Here is a 13,227-nt window from a genome sequence, read left to right on the forward strand (position 1 = left end):
TTTTTGGGTCTGAGGGCTTACCATTTCGACCCGTTTTATTGAAACGTCTCGTATTGCAAAGAGTTTCTGACAAAATATTTTAAGTGATGCATTTTGTTTCGTAGTCATAGGTAGGGATGGTAATGGATCATGAACTAAATTTTTTTTCAAAAAATATTAGAACCCTAAATAAATTTTAATTTAAAAATAAATAAAAATAGAGTCTTATCCGAATCTGATTTGATCCTTAAACATTATAGTGTAAAATTTAGAGGCCATCGTCACCCCTAATCATGGGTCACATATAACCAATGATGCAATCCATTTACCCATGATAATCATTATTGATTAGTTACGTTTTAGGTGTCTTCTTTGTGCTGTTTTTGGCATTTAGGGTCTGTTTGGTTGCGGACCAAAGAAATCTAACCAAAATTAGGCAGCTGGAGTGTGTTTGGATGTAGGCCCAAGGTTGCCAGGCCAAATATTGGCCTTGCCAAGTCAATTTATCTTATGTTAGGTTGGAGGCAAAATTTTGGTCTTGCCCAGAAAATTTTGCCCACACCAATATAAAGTTTTGCCAAACCTTGGCCAAAATCTGGGCCAATAAATTGGGTGCCAAAGTTTGGCTTGGCCATATTGCATTTTGGCCACAAACCAAACATAGCCTAGTTTTGGTATAGTCTAGCTTTGGTCAGCAGCCTAATTTTGGTTAGGTTTCTTTGGTACATAACCAAACAACCTCTAACCAAAGCTAGGTTATACTAAAATTAGGCTATGTTTGATTTGTGGCCGAAATGCAATATAGCCAAACCAAACTTTGGCACCCAATTTGTTGGCCCAGATTTTAGCCAATAATTAGCAAAATTTTACATTGGTGTGGCCAAATTTTCTACGCATAACCAAAATTTGACCTCCAACGAAACATAGGCCAAATTGACTTGGTAAGGCCAATTTTTTGGTCCGACAACCTTGGGCCTACATCCAAACACACCCATAGTGCGTGCTTTGTCATCAGGTGCATGGTTAATATATTTTGTTCCCGTGATACTTAGGCCATCTCCAGCAGTTTATCCATCCCTATATCTATATTCAAATTTTACTCTACAAACAATACAGTGCAGAACAATATAAAACAGTGCTTTTTGGTAAACTTTGAATAGACTGCTGCAGACCGCCTTATGTCGATCTCAGCTATAGCGGCAAATTTTATGTAGGACGAATATACCCTACCACGCAATACTAAGATGGCGTATTTGACCAGCAACAATAAAATTGTGTCCGTCACTATATATATGCCTGCTGAACGTCATTAATTATTAGTCCGGCCGGCCATGCATCACTATGTTGGTTCTATTAATTTGTGCATTGATATTATACCTGCTCTTAAATCATCGTTTGAAAAAATAATTAATTCTTCAATATATCTCATCCACAAGCTTTCGCAGCAACCATTCACAATCATTGATAAGCATGGAGTATATAATGACATATAAGTCCATTATATGTCCATACTCGCTCTAGCTAGTTGGATCACTCTTGGCAGCCATATTCGTCATTATCGTCTTAAATAGCTGATAAGCGGTAAGCTTATTATATGTTATATAAAAATAGGGTAATAAGCAATATAATTATCATTTGATTTCAATGCATCTATAACTTCATTTAATACCCCGTCTTTTTACTGTCTGTAAGGTGTTAAATATAAAAAATACAAGGGTCGTGCTCTTCGCGAAAAGCTCGTCTTTACATGACTCTCTCTATATAATATCTCTTGATGTTATTTATGATGTGATAGATTTTAAAGATAATTTATTGTATGATGCAGTTTCTTAGGTGAAATTTGTGCATTGAAAAGCGATAAAGAGGCTCAAGGTTATATATGCCCTAAGCAACCGTTCACGATCATCTGATAAGCATGGAGTATATAATGACATATATGTCCCTTATTGTTAGTGTCGTGGTCTTTAGTTGCTCGTTCATACTCTAGCTAGATGTTAATTAGTCTAGCTAGTTGCATTGGATCACTCTAGCTGGCAGCCATATAGTCGTGATTATCTCAAATGGCTGACAAAACGGTAAGCTTATTATATGTTATATAAAAAATAGGGTAATAAGCAATATAATTATCATTTGATTTAAATGCAATGACTCACACAAACACCACGTGATTCTATTTCTATTTCGTCAACAAGAGGTACAAAAACAAATGAATCATTATTAGAAGCATGCTCCTAGTAGTAGCTAGGCCCTCTCACTAGTTTTAATTATTTATAACAACACAAGATTATTGTGATTAACATCGTTTTAAAGAGACATTTGACTTATGTCACGATAATGGTTATTGTTGGGGGTTCTCTACCGCCAAAGCCCCTCTAAATATTAATACATCAATGATTTTTAGTCTATTTTAGGTCTTTTGAAGCATTAACGAAGCTGACATTTGTTAGAAAATTAGGCATTATCAGTTTTAATTTAATCTAGAAAATCAGTGTGATGTATGTGCATGTGTGTATGACTACTTGCATAAGCAGTAAACAATAGTAAAACATGCATAAATACGAAGAACATATTGTACCCTGCGGAGGAACCGATGCTCAAGGCGTCAGTGGCTCCATTCACACAAGGCATCTCTTGTTTATGTTCGATGTAGTCGTGCACAGTCGATGCAGGCAGGTGTACGCAGTGCAGTCCTTGAACGGCGCCGACGACGAAGAACCGGATTAGCGTTGGTCGAGCGGGTAGAGCGAGCAGTCGCGAGTACGCTCCCCAAAAACCTGATAACCCGTGCAAGTGTAGCTCTATGGACAGCGATTTCGAAGGCCTGCTCTCCCACTCTCTCTGTGCTCGCAGAAGATGAGATAGGAATGGGCTGAGGTGCAATGCCTCCGAGAGACTGTTCGCGTAACCAGAAGAGCGTCCACCTTCTCCGTATTTCTACATGCGCAGAGGGAGGGGAACAGACAGTAATGATCGCCATAAAAGCCAAAAACTGACAACCAATACAGCCCGTCCGTTACTAGCCATAAGATAGGAAACAGACAGTAATATATGGTCATCACTCTAGGCAAAATGTGCAACCATTAGGAAGGAATATTCAAACCAATGTCCGATATACCACGAGCCACGGGCACGACCTCGTCCTCGGCCTCGGCCCGGCCCAGACGGTGCGACGCGCGCAAGTGGCAGTCCTTCATCATTTTCTAAACTTCTCAATAGATGCACCAATGGTCCACCTATTTAAGTTGATTCATTTGTCCCTTGAACTTCTAGTATGGTACTAAATTATTAGTACATCATAGCATTAAAGTGGGCATTTAGCATTAACTATTATTGAATATTAATTTGGGTCAAGCCCACATTAATCCAACAATCCCCACCAAATGCTAAGTCACACTAAAATGCTCTCATCATATCAAACATTTGATATACTGGTGTTTTGATGGAGACTGTTAAGTTGAACATCCACCTAGAACCTAGATTACACTTAACTACAGCCGCACAATGGACTAGGCCTTGAATTGGCAGTTTTGTATGGAATAAATTTCATCTAAACTATTTACCAGTACTAGATTGCCGAACGCATCTCCTCTGGTTGGAGCATATAAGTCAAACTCCATAGCATTTCATGGGTATCTAGCGACCACCCAGATCTCATAAACTGTGACTAGCTGTTAACCCATATGGGTATGTTCCTCTAAAGATATTTTGTAGGACAACATATTTGCTTCACAAAGCTACTTGGAACATATTAAGGTGTAAACACCAACCTACCTTATAGTAAGGAAAGATATGCATCTGAAATGAACCTTATTAAGGGTCTTTTCTCTCAGTTTACCACTAGCTTATTTCACCATTCTAATTCACGGGATCTCCGATCACATAGAATAGGTTACCACTATGATAAACTTTAGGTGGGTCTCAAGCACACCTCACTTGATGCACTATCTATCACACAACGTGATAGCCCCTTAGTAAATTGATTTGCCAGATTTTTAGATGTATTGTCACACCCGGTTTTGGAAGGTAAACCGAATGCGAACCATGTACGTGCTAGGATCAGAAATTCACGTACACAACGATTACATAAATGACTCATCATAGCACAATGCTTCGAATAAGAATAAAGAGTAAGTAATAATGTTACAGACTAGAGCCATTTACATAGTATGAATCAAAGTACACAGAATCGAAACGTAGCCAACGTAATTAAATTAACCCACCACTGGCAGCTGACTGGGGGAGGTCGCTAGCCTAATCCTCGAACTCGTCGAAGTCCTGGAACTCCTGGAGATCCGCCTCGACACCTTCTTGTTTACCTGAGCATAGATTGCACCAAAGGAAACCTGGTGTTTTGTGAGAGCAAGGGTGAGTACACATCAACGTACTCAGCAAATGTCCCATTTGGCTGTAGTGGACTAGCTTTATGTGGGGTTAAGGTCAAGTAGTTGCTTTTAGTTGGTTAGTTTATTATTACTAGTAAAGAGCCAGATTTTAACATCAACCCAAGTTGTTAACCCAAAAGTACTCTTTTCCAAACGGAAAGAATACCAGAAACCATAATCATAATCATAAACACAATAGAAACCAACATTATCCTCATCATCATCTGTAAACAAAGCATCTCTGATCAATGTGTCTCTAATCAATGGAGCTCCCTTGGCCGCTCATAACCGCGAGCACAGCTGATATATCAGTTTCATAACACTCTACAGAGGTTGCGCACTTTACCCACAAGCTGTGATTCCCTCTCTAGCTCGGGCTTGCAAGACTACTTTCTTAACTTGACTTTGACTTTCAGATGCTTGAGACCGATCGATGCAATTCTTAAGGATCTCTTGGACCTGCGGGTTAGGACCCACACACGCTTCCGCTGCGCCACTTTGATCTTGTTGGTTGATGTTGATCACATTGTCTTCATTGGGGTTAGCGGCTAACCCCCTTAACAAGAGCATTGATATGCACTTAGTGAAGATGCTACCGACTCTAATCTTGACTGGTTTAAAGAGGTTGTATGATGCCACCCGGACAGGTGCAAGAGGAAAGGGTATAAATAGAAAAGGTAAGAATAGATGGATTAAAGAGAGAAAAGGCAGAGCACCCAACTACCCAACTCTATGGCACTCAGCTAGTAAACTAATGTCATTGCGGACTAAAGGCCGCAACACATCAACACTCATCACAACGAAGCAAATCAGTCATAACACAAAGACAAACATAACAACAAACATCTCATTGCTATATGTTAATTAGTTAGATGGTGGCCTTTATTAAAAAGGGAATAACTACTCTCTAAGGTTGTTGAAGGACAAGGAGAAGAACAAGACGTGCAGGATAGAGGCACAAGCACAATAAAGGATGGAGTTAAAGCAAGGATTGCAAGTGACCAAGGGAAGGATATGACCAAGGGCATAATGGGTAGAACACCACTCTCGAGTTGAGATAGAATAGAGGAGAATCCAAAATGCAGACCTATGATAAGCATCATGGTAAAGATCGAGGGATGACAAGGGTTAAGGTTATAATAGACAAACACACAACAAAGGATGTATCTTATACAAGACATGCAAGGCGTCAAAGAAGAGGAAGCAACAAATGGTGAAGTGGATGAGGCATTATCCTCGAAAAGGGATGAAAAAGAGGAGGCTTTAAAGGGTAGGTTCAAAGTAAGAGTGAAGATAAGGGTATAGATATTACAAGGGTTAAAGCTGATAATGGACAAGGATGTAGGAGAGTAGGTGAATGAGCATAAGAACAAAGGACATAAGTACCATCAAGGATGGTGTTAAGACCAGACCTGCAAATGGAAAGGGAGAGGGTACGTCCAAGGTCCAGATAGGTAAACTGCCACTCTCAAATTGAGGGGAAAAGAAGAGATTTTTAAAGAGTAGGAATAAAGATGAGTATCTAGGCAAGATCGATGGATGACAAGGTGAGGGTGATAGCAAATAAAAAAATACAGCAAGGGATGGAATTAACACAAAACTTGTAAGGCGACAAGAAGTGAAACGAAATCAAGGAAGAGATAGGTGACTCGCAACTCTCGAACTTTCTCAAAATAAAGGAGAGGCTTTTAAAGGATATGTTCAAGGTAAGCATCTAGGTAGAAGACATGTATCGCAAGGGTCAAAGGCGATAACAGACAAGAGTATAGGAGAAAAGATGAAGGCATAGAAGAGGCAGTGGTATAAGTACAATAAAGAATGGTGGTATGTCAAGGCTTACATGCGGTAAAGAAGAGGATGTTGCCAAGGATAAGATAAGTAAAACATCGTTCTCAAATTGGTTAGGAGATTGGAGATTTTAGAGAAGGGACATAGTGTGATTACCAAGGTAAGACCGAGAGATGAGAAAGGTAAAGGCAATGAAGAACAAAAGTACAACAAAGGATAGAGTTAAAAACTCGCAAGCGACACAGAAGAGGATACGACCAAGGGAAGTAGGTAAAGTACAATGCTCATATTGAGATAGAGAAGAGGATATTTTAAAGACCGGTATAAGATAAACATCAAGGTAAGATATAGAGGTGGTAAGGATGAAGGTGCTAATGGTGAAAAACATAATCCATGGACAGAGTTAAGGCAAAAATCGCAAGGTGACGAAGTGGAGAAAACAAACAAGGATAGGATAAGTGAGGTTCCGACAGAAGAGTTGAAGTAAAAATTCATTACCGAAGGAAGTTACAAGGAATTAATTGGATTGCCAAGGATGTGTAAAATAAAATGACCGCTCATGGATCATCGAGAAACAAGGGTGGTCAAGGGCATGTAAAATGAAATATCTTAAACAGACCTTGGGATATAAAGGTAAGCATAAAAGATGAAAGTATGAAAGATTACAAGGAGATGAGCATACCAATACCAAGAGACAAGAAATTGCCGAAAGATAGCGACTTAACAACAGAAGAGGAAAGGGTCGCAAAAGACAGGAAGGTCATGGACATATAAACTAAAATGTTTATGTAGGGAACATAGGTACAAGGGTAAGTACTTTGAATTAAAGGATAATGGTATTAAAAATGCAAGGTTACGAGCATGTCAATAACAAAATGGAATAGAGGTCAAATGGTACCAATTTAATAATGGAAGACGAAAGAGTCTCAAAAGACTAAAGGCTATGGTGAGGGGGCATCTACAAAGATGTCGCAAGCACAAGAGTGAGATCGGATCTAATAAATTGAGAGAAGTATAGACCATACTAGAATAAAATACTAGTGGCATGGGGGCATATAGGAGCACAACATAGAATTAGTCGAGGTGACCAATATTTTGAAGCAGAATCAAGGATGGGGTGAAGTAATAATCAATAAGTCCTTAAAACGGCCAATGCTACTCTAGGTCAGCGGTCCTATAGTCAGCACCGCTTTGATACCACTTATGTCACACCCGGTTTTGGAAGGTAAACCGAATGCGAACCATGTACGTGCCAGGATCAGAAATTCACGTACACAACGATTACATAAATGACTCATCATAGCACAATGCTTCAGATAAGAATAAAGAGTAAGTAATAATGTTACAGACTAGAGCCATTTACATATATGAATTAAAGTACACAGAATCGAAACGTAGCCAACGTAAATTAACCCACCACAGGCAGCAGACTGGGGGAGGTCGCTAGCCTAATCTTCGAACTCGTCGAAGTCCTGGAACTCCTGGAGATCCGCCTCGACACCTTCTTCTTTACCTGAGCATAGATTGCACCAAAGGCAACCTGGTGTTTGTGAAAGCAAGGGTGAGTACACATCAACGTACTCAGCAAATGTCCCATTTGTCTGTAGTGGACTAGCTTTATGTGGGGTTAAGGTCAAGTAGTTGCTTTTAGTTGGTCAGGTAATTATTACTAGTAAAGAGCCAGATTTTAACACCAACCCAAGTTGTTAACCCAAAAGTACTCTTTTCCAAACGGAAGGAATACCAGAAACCATAATCATAATCATAAATACAATAGAAACCAACATTATCCTCATCATCATCTGTAAACAAAGCATCTCTGATCAATGTGTCTCTAATCAATGGAGCTCCCTTGGCCGCTCATAACCGCGAGCACAACTGATATATCAGTTTCATAACACTCTGTAGAGGTTGCGCACTTTACCCACAAGTGGTGACTCCCTCTCTAGACTAGGCTTGCAAGACCCTTGTTCACTCCCAAGGTGAATGGCCAGGGATTCACTATGAAGCCTTTACAAAGATTCCCTGAGGCTGTAGCCGCCCGTTAGGTTTCCTAAATGTACCACACTCCTCCCCAAAGTGCAATCCACCCTCGGCAGAGCGAGCCGCATACACCGAGCCCCATTGACGGCACGATGGCAAAGCAAACTACACCTCAATTTCTCTAATTAATTAGCTAAGGGCGTCCCATACCACCCTGGCGGTTGCACTGTTTTCCCGGGCGGTCATCCAATGAACCAGTCCTTACGGAGAGGCACTCGAGAAATAGCTCGGGTCCCCTTAAATGCCACAAGTATATCATCATATCCAGAATAAAACCATAGTATCATCATTGTATCTCATCATGTTCATTGATTAAAGTAAAGCGCAAGCATGTAGCTAACCATAGTAACCCAAAAGGTAATCAAGGACAAGGTAAATAGAAAGCTAGTCAATCCTTATGTTGTTCATAGTATGCGGGACAGTGAATTATAAAGTAAATGGGACATAATGGGTCAGAGGACACTTGCCTTCACCAAACAGATGCTCAAGGTCTTCAATCTTATGAAACTCGAAGAACTGGATCATTTGGTCGCCGAAGCTTGATCTTCGATTCATCGAAGCTCGGAAACGGGTCGCAATCTATTCGCGATGCACAACAAATACAAACTGGAACAAACAAACATATACATGCATAAGAACATTACACCATACAAGATAATACATTACAAAAGCGAGCAATATAAAATAGAGAGCGCTTCTATAGTTATACGTGGATAAGGAACACGACGATCGAAGCTACGTTCGAGACGTTTACGCCAAATAGGTATTAACTATAACATTTAGTTCGACATGATTATATTAATCTACCTTTTTAAATGTAGATTAAAACTACTACCTAGTTTCGACAAAAACACTATTTTAATAGTGAATAATTACCCAAACAACTAATTAACTAACCTGAGCCATTATAAGAGAACCGCTTAATCTCGCGCGTGGACAACGCGCGATACGCGCGAACGGGGCGCGGCAAGGCACACGACATGTGCGAACGGCGCGCGACAACGTGTGCGAACAACACGTGTGGACGACACGAGACGGCGCGCGTGACAACACGTGAAACAACACACGGAAACACGCGAAAACAGCGCGACGATAAGCTAGAATCGCTAACCGATCCTGTATCCCTATTAAGAAGGTGTTAATTACAACATTTGCATCGACATAATCACATTAACAGGTATTTATACGAGAACAGGTTAGAGCTATACCTAAATTAGAATGTTATTTTATTAATCATTGGACAAACAAATAATCAGTTAAATAGCTAAATCCTGTGATGCAACAAAATACTATTATTAACGTGTACTCGACATGATTACGAAGTTAACACAATCAGAATAGGATCAAATGTATTTGTGATGCACACATGTTGAATACGTACTAGTTCATAGTTCAAAATGATGAGATCTCATGCGGCCAGAACCACCTCTCTCACGAACAAGACGATTGCTTCTACGTCTCGTTCTCCACCACGCACATGAGAACTAACACGACGGGAGGAGCTCGGCGGGGGTGGCCTTTCGGTCGACCATGACGGCTGGATGCCGGCTAGGGCCCGCTGGGAGCATGCCACGGCGGGCTGGGAGCTAGGCCGCGCGTGCCGCGCCGGGAAGAGGCTACGCAGGCTGGCCACGCAGGCTGCCGCGTAGGGCAAGCCGCGGCCCGCCGCGCCGGCTGCCGTGCCATGGCCGTGTGCCGCGCCACGGGCCACCGTCGCGAGCTGGCCGCACTGGGCGGCCACGAGCTGCCACGCCGGCCGCGCCGAGCCATGGGGGGCCACGAACCTGCGTGCCGGGGCTACCCGCGTGCCGGGGGGCGCATCCGCACGCCGTCGGGCCAGGGCTACGCTAGTCACGCCGTGGGAGAAGGGGAGAGAGGCTCGGCAGGAGCGGTTGGGGAAGATGAGCAGAGGAGGGGCAGCCTGGTGGGTGGGACCCACCCACAGGCAGCGGCGGCGCACCCTCCCCCCCCCCCCCCCCCCCCCGCGCGCGCTAGGGTTTGGGGAAGGGGCGCGCTGGGCCGCGGGTGGGCCAGGGGGGAGGGCGCATGCTGGGTTGTCGATCAGGCCAAGGGGAGCTAGGTCACGAGGGGAAGAGGGGGTGTGGGCCGGCCAAGAGGGGCTAGGGAGAGGTTGGGATTTTTCCTTTTTATCTATTTTCCTTTTTTTCTCTCTCTATTTTGTTTCTATTTCCTCCGATTCAATTTCAAGCTCGAGCTCAATCCCACAAATGAGAAGAATTCACAACAAGAAAATTCATCAATCAAGAGAAGAATGTACTCTAGCATGATGTGACAATCGAGACTTCCCTAGGGTTTTATTAACAGCTATATTTGAAGTAAAATTCCGTATTACTTGGGAAAAATGAATATGGGAACGAAAAGAAAGATAAAAAGAAGGTAACACCTAAATTTGGTGGATATTAGAAAAGAAATTTTATACCCCCAAATTCAAGGTGTTACATGTATGGACATAATCCAACTCTATTACTCCGGAGTTTCTCAATTTCCTGATAGATTTCATACGCCTCTTTATGTGCCTTGTTGACTTCATATTATCCTTAGAATTGTTTATCTTAATTATCGCAGTCTGATTAGCACAGTTCATGGAAATGGACGCATAGGTTTTTCAACCACTGGTAAATCCATAAGGAGTTCACGAAGCCATGCAGCCTCAACTGAAGCGGTATCTAATGTTGTGAGTACTGCTTTCATAGTCGACCTCGTTAAGATGGTCTGCTTGCAAGACTTCCATGAAATAGCGCCACCTCCAAGTGAAAACACATATCCACTTGTGACATATATCTCATCAACATTAGATATGCAATTTGCATCACAATAACCATCTAGTACTGCTGGGTACCCAGTATAATGGATGCCTAAACTCATAGTACCTTTTAGATAGAGCAGAACTCTCTCAAGAGCATACCAGTGATCATCTCCCGGATTTGAAACAAACCAGCTAAGTTTGCTCACAGCAAACGAGATGTCAGGCCTCGTGGCGCTAGCTACGTACATGAGTGAACCAATTATTTGTGAATATCTCAATTGATCCCTAGATATCCTTTGATTTTACTTCAATAGCTTACTAGGATCATAAGGTGTTGGAGAAGGATCACATTTGTTACAACCAAAGTGAAACAAAACCTTTTCCACATAATCGGATTGCAAAAGTGTGATCCCAATATTTCCTTCTCTTAGTAGCTTAATGTTAAGAATAACATCAGCTTCTCCCAAATCTTTCATTTCAAAATTATTAGACATAAAGTCTTTTGTCTCTTTAATCACAGCAAGACTCATTCCCAAGATTAGAATGTCATCAACATACAGGCATAAAATTACTCCCTCGCCCCCACCATACCGATAATATACACATTTGTCTGCTTCGTTCACAACAAAGCCGACTGATGTCAAAGTTCTATCGAACGTTTCATGCCATTGCTTAGGTGCTTGTTTTAGATCATATAAAGATTTCAATAATTTACACACCATGCCTTCTTGACTGTTTGCTACAAACCGAGCTGGCTGCTCCATGTAGATTTCCTCATCTAGCTCTCCATTTAGGAATGTTGTCTTAACATCCATTTGATGGATGAGAAGACCATAAGAGGCAGCCAGAGAAAGTAGCACACGAATTGTGGTCAATCAAGCCACAGGTGAATAAGTATCAAAGAAATCCTCACCTTAGCTTCCTTCTGTGAATAGCCTTTAATTGCAAGCCTCGCCTTGTACCTTTCAATAGTACCATCAGGCCTAAGCTTTTTCTTGAACACCCATCCAGTACCAATGGGCTTACACCCAGAAGGATGCTCAATGACCTCCCAAGTTCCATTAGACATAATAGAATCCATCTCACTCCTTATTGCTTCCTTCCAAAAGTCAGCATCAGGAGAGGAATATGCCTCTTCAATGGTACTTGGTGTGTCATCCACAAGATATACAATGTAATCATCACCGAAGGACTTTGCAATCCTTGTTCTCTTACTCTTTCGAGTTGATACATTGTCATATTCTATAGGATTATGTTTATGGTATTCCTCAATGTGTTCTACAGGAATAAAATGCTCATGGGGTATCGTTGGTTCATCATTAGACGTATCATGTGTAGCTTTCATGGGAAATTTGTCCCCAAAAACATAGCATCTCTAGCCTCCAGAGTTTATAATTAGGAACCTATATCCAATGTTGTGGAAACCATACCCAAGGAAAACACAATCAACAGTTTCTGGTCCTAATTTGCGCTTCTTGTTAATTGACACATTCACTTTAGCTAAACAAACCCAGGTGCGCAAATAGGAGATATTTAATTTCTTCTTTTCCCATTCCTCGAATGGTGTGATTTGTTTGTTCTTTGTGGGAACTTTATTTAGGACATGACACGCCGTCAAGATCTCCTCACCCCACCATTCCTTAGACAGTCCTGAAGTCTCTAACATGGCGTTAACCAAATCAGTTAGAGTATGGTTCTTTCTTTCAACAACCCATTGGATTGTGGTGAGTATGGCGGTGATCTCTCATGAATAATACCATGTTCCACACAAAAATCAGAAAAGTATTCTCCACCATGATCAGACCTTAACCATTTAATTTTCCTCTCGAGTTGATTTTCAACTTCAGCTTTGTATGTCTTAAAATAATGCAAAGCTTCTTTTTTTTGATTTTCAGAGATACACATAACAAAATCTAGTAGAATCATCGATAAAAGTAATAAAATATCGCTTGCCTCCTTTAGTCAATATTCCGTTCATCTCACATAAATCGGAATGTATTAAGTCTAGTGGTGCCAAATTCCTCGCCTCCTCGACCTTATGAGGCTTGCGAGGTTGCTTAGATTGCACGCACACTTGGCACTTAGAACCTTTGACTAAATCAAATTTTGGGATTAAATTTAAATTTGCTAACCATGAGACCCAACCAAAACTGATATGACAAAGTCATGAATGCCAAATATACGACTCATTCGAAACAACATTGTTCATAGACTTATTACGCACATCATGCAAAGATAAGCGGCACAAGCCTCCACTGTCATAGCCTT

The sequence above is a fragment of the Zea mays genome, chromosome 3 (assembly GCF_902167145.1).
Source record: "Zea mays cultivar B73 chromosome 3, Zm-B73-REFERENCE-NAM-5.0, whole genome shotgun sequence".
Taxonomy (NCBI): domain Eukaryota; kingdom Viridiplantae; phylum Streptophyta; class Magnoliopsida; order Poales; family Poaceae; genus Zea; species Zea mays.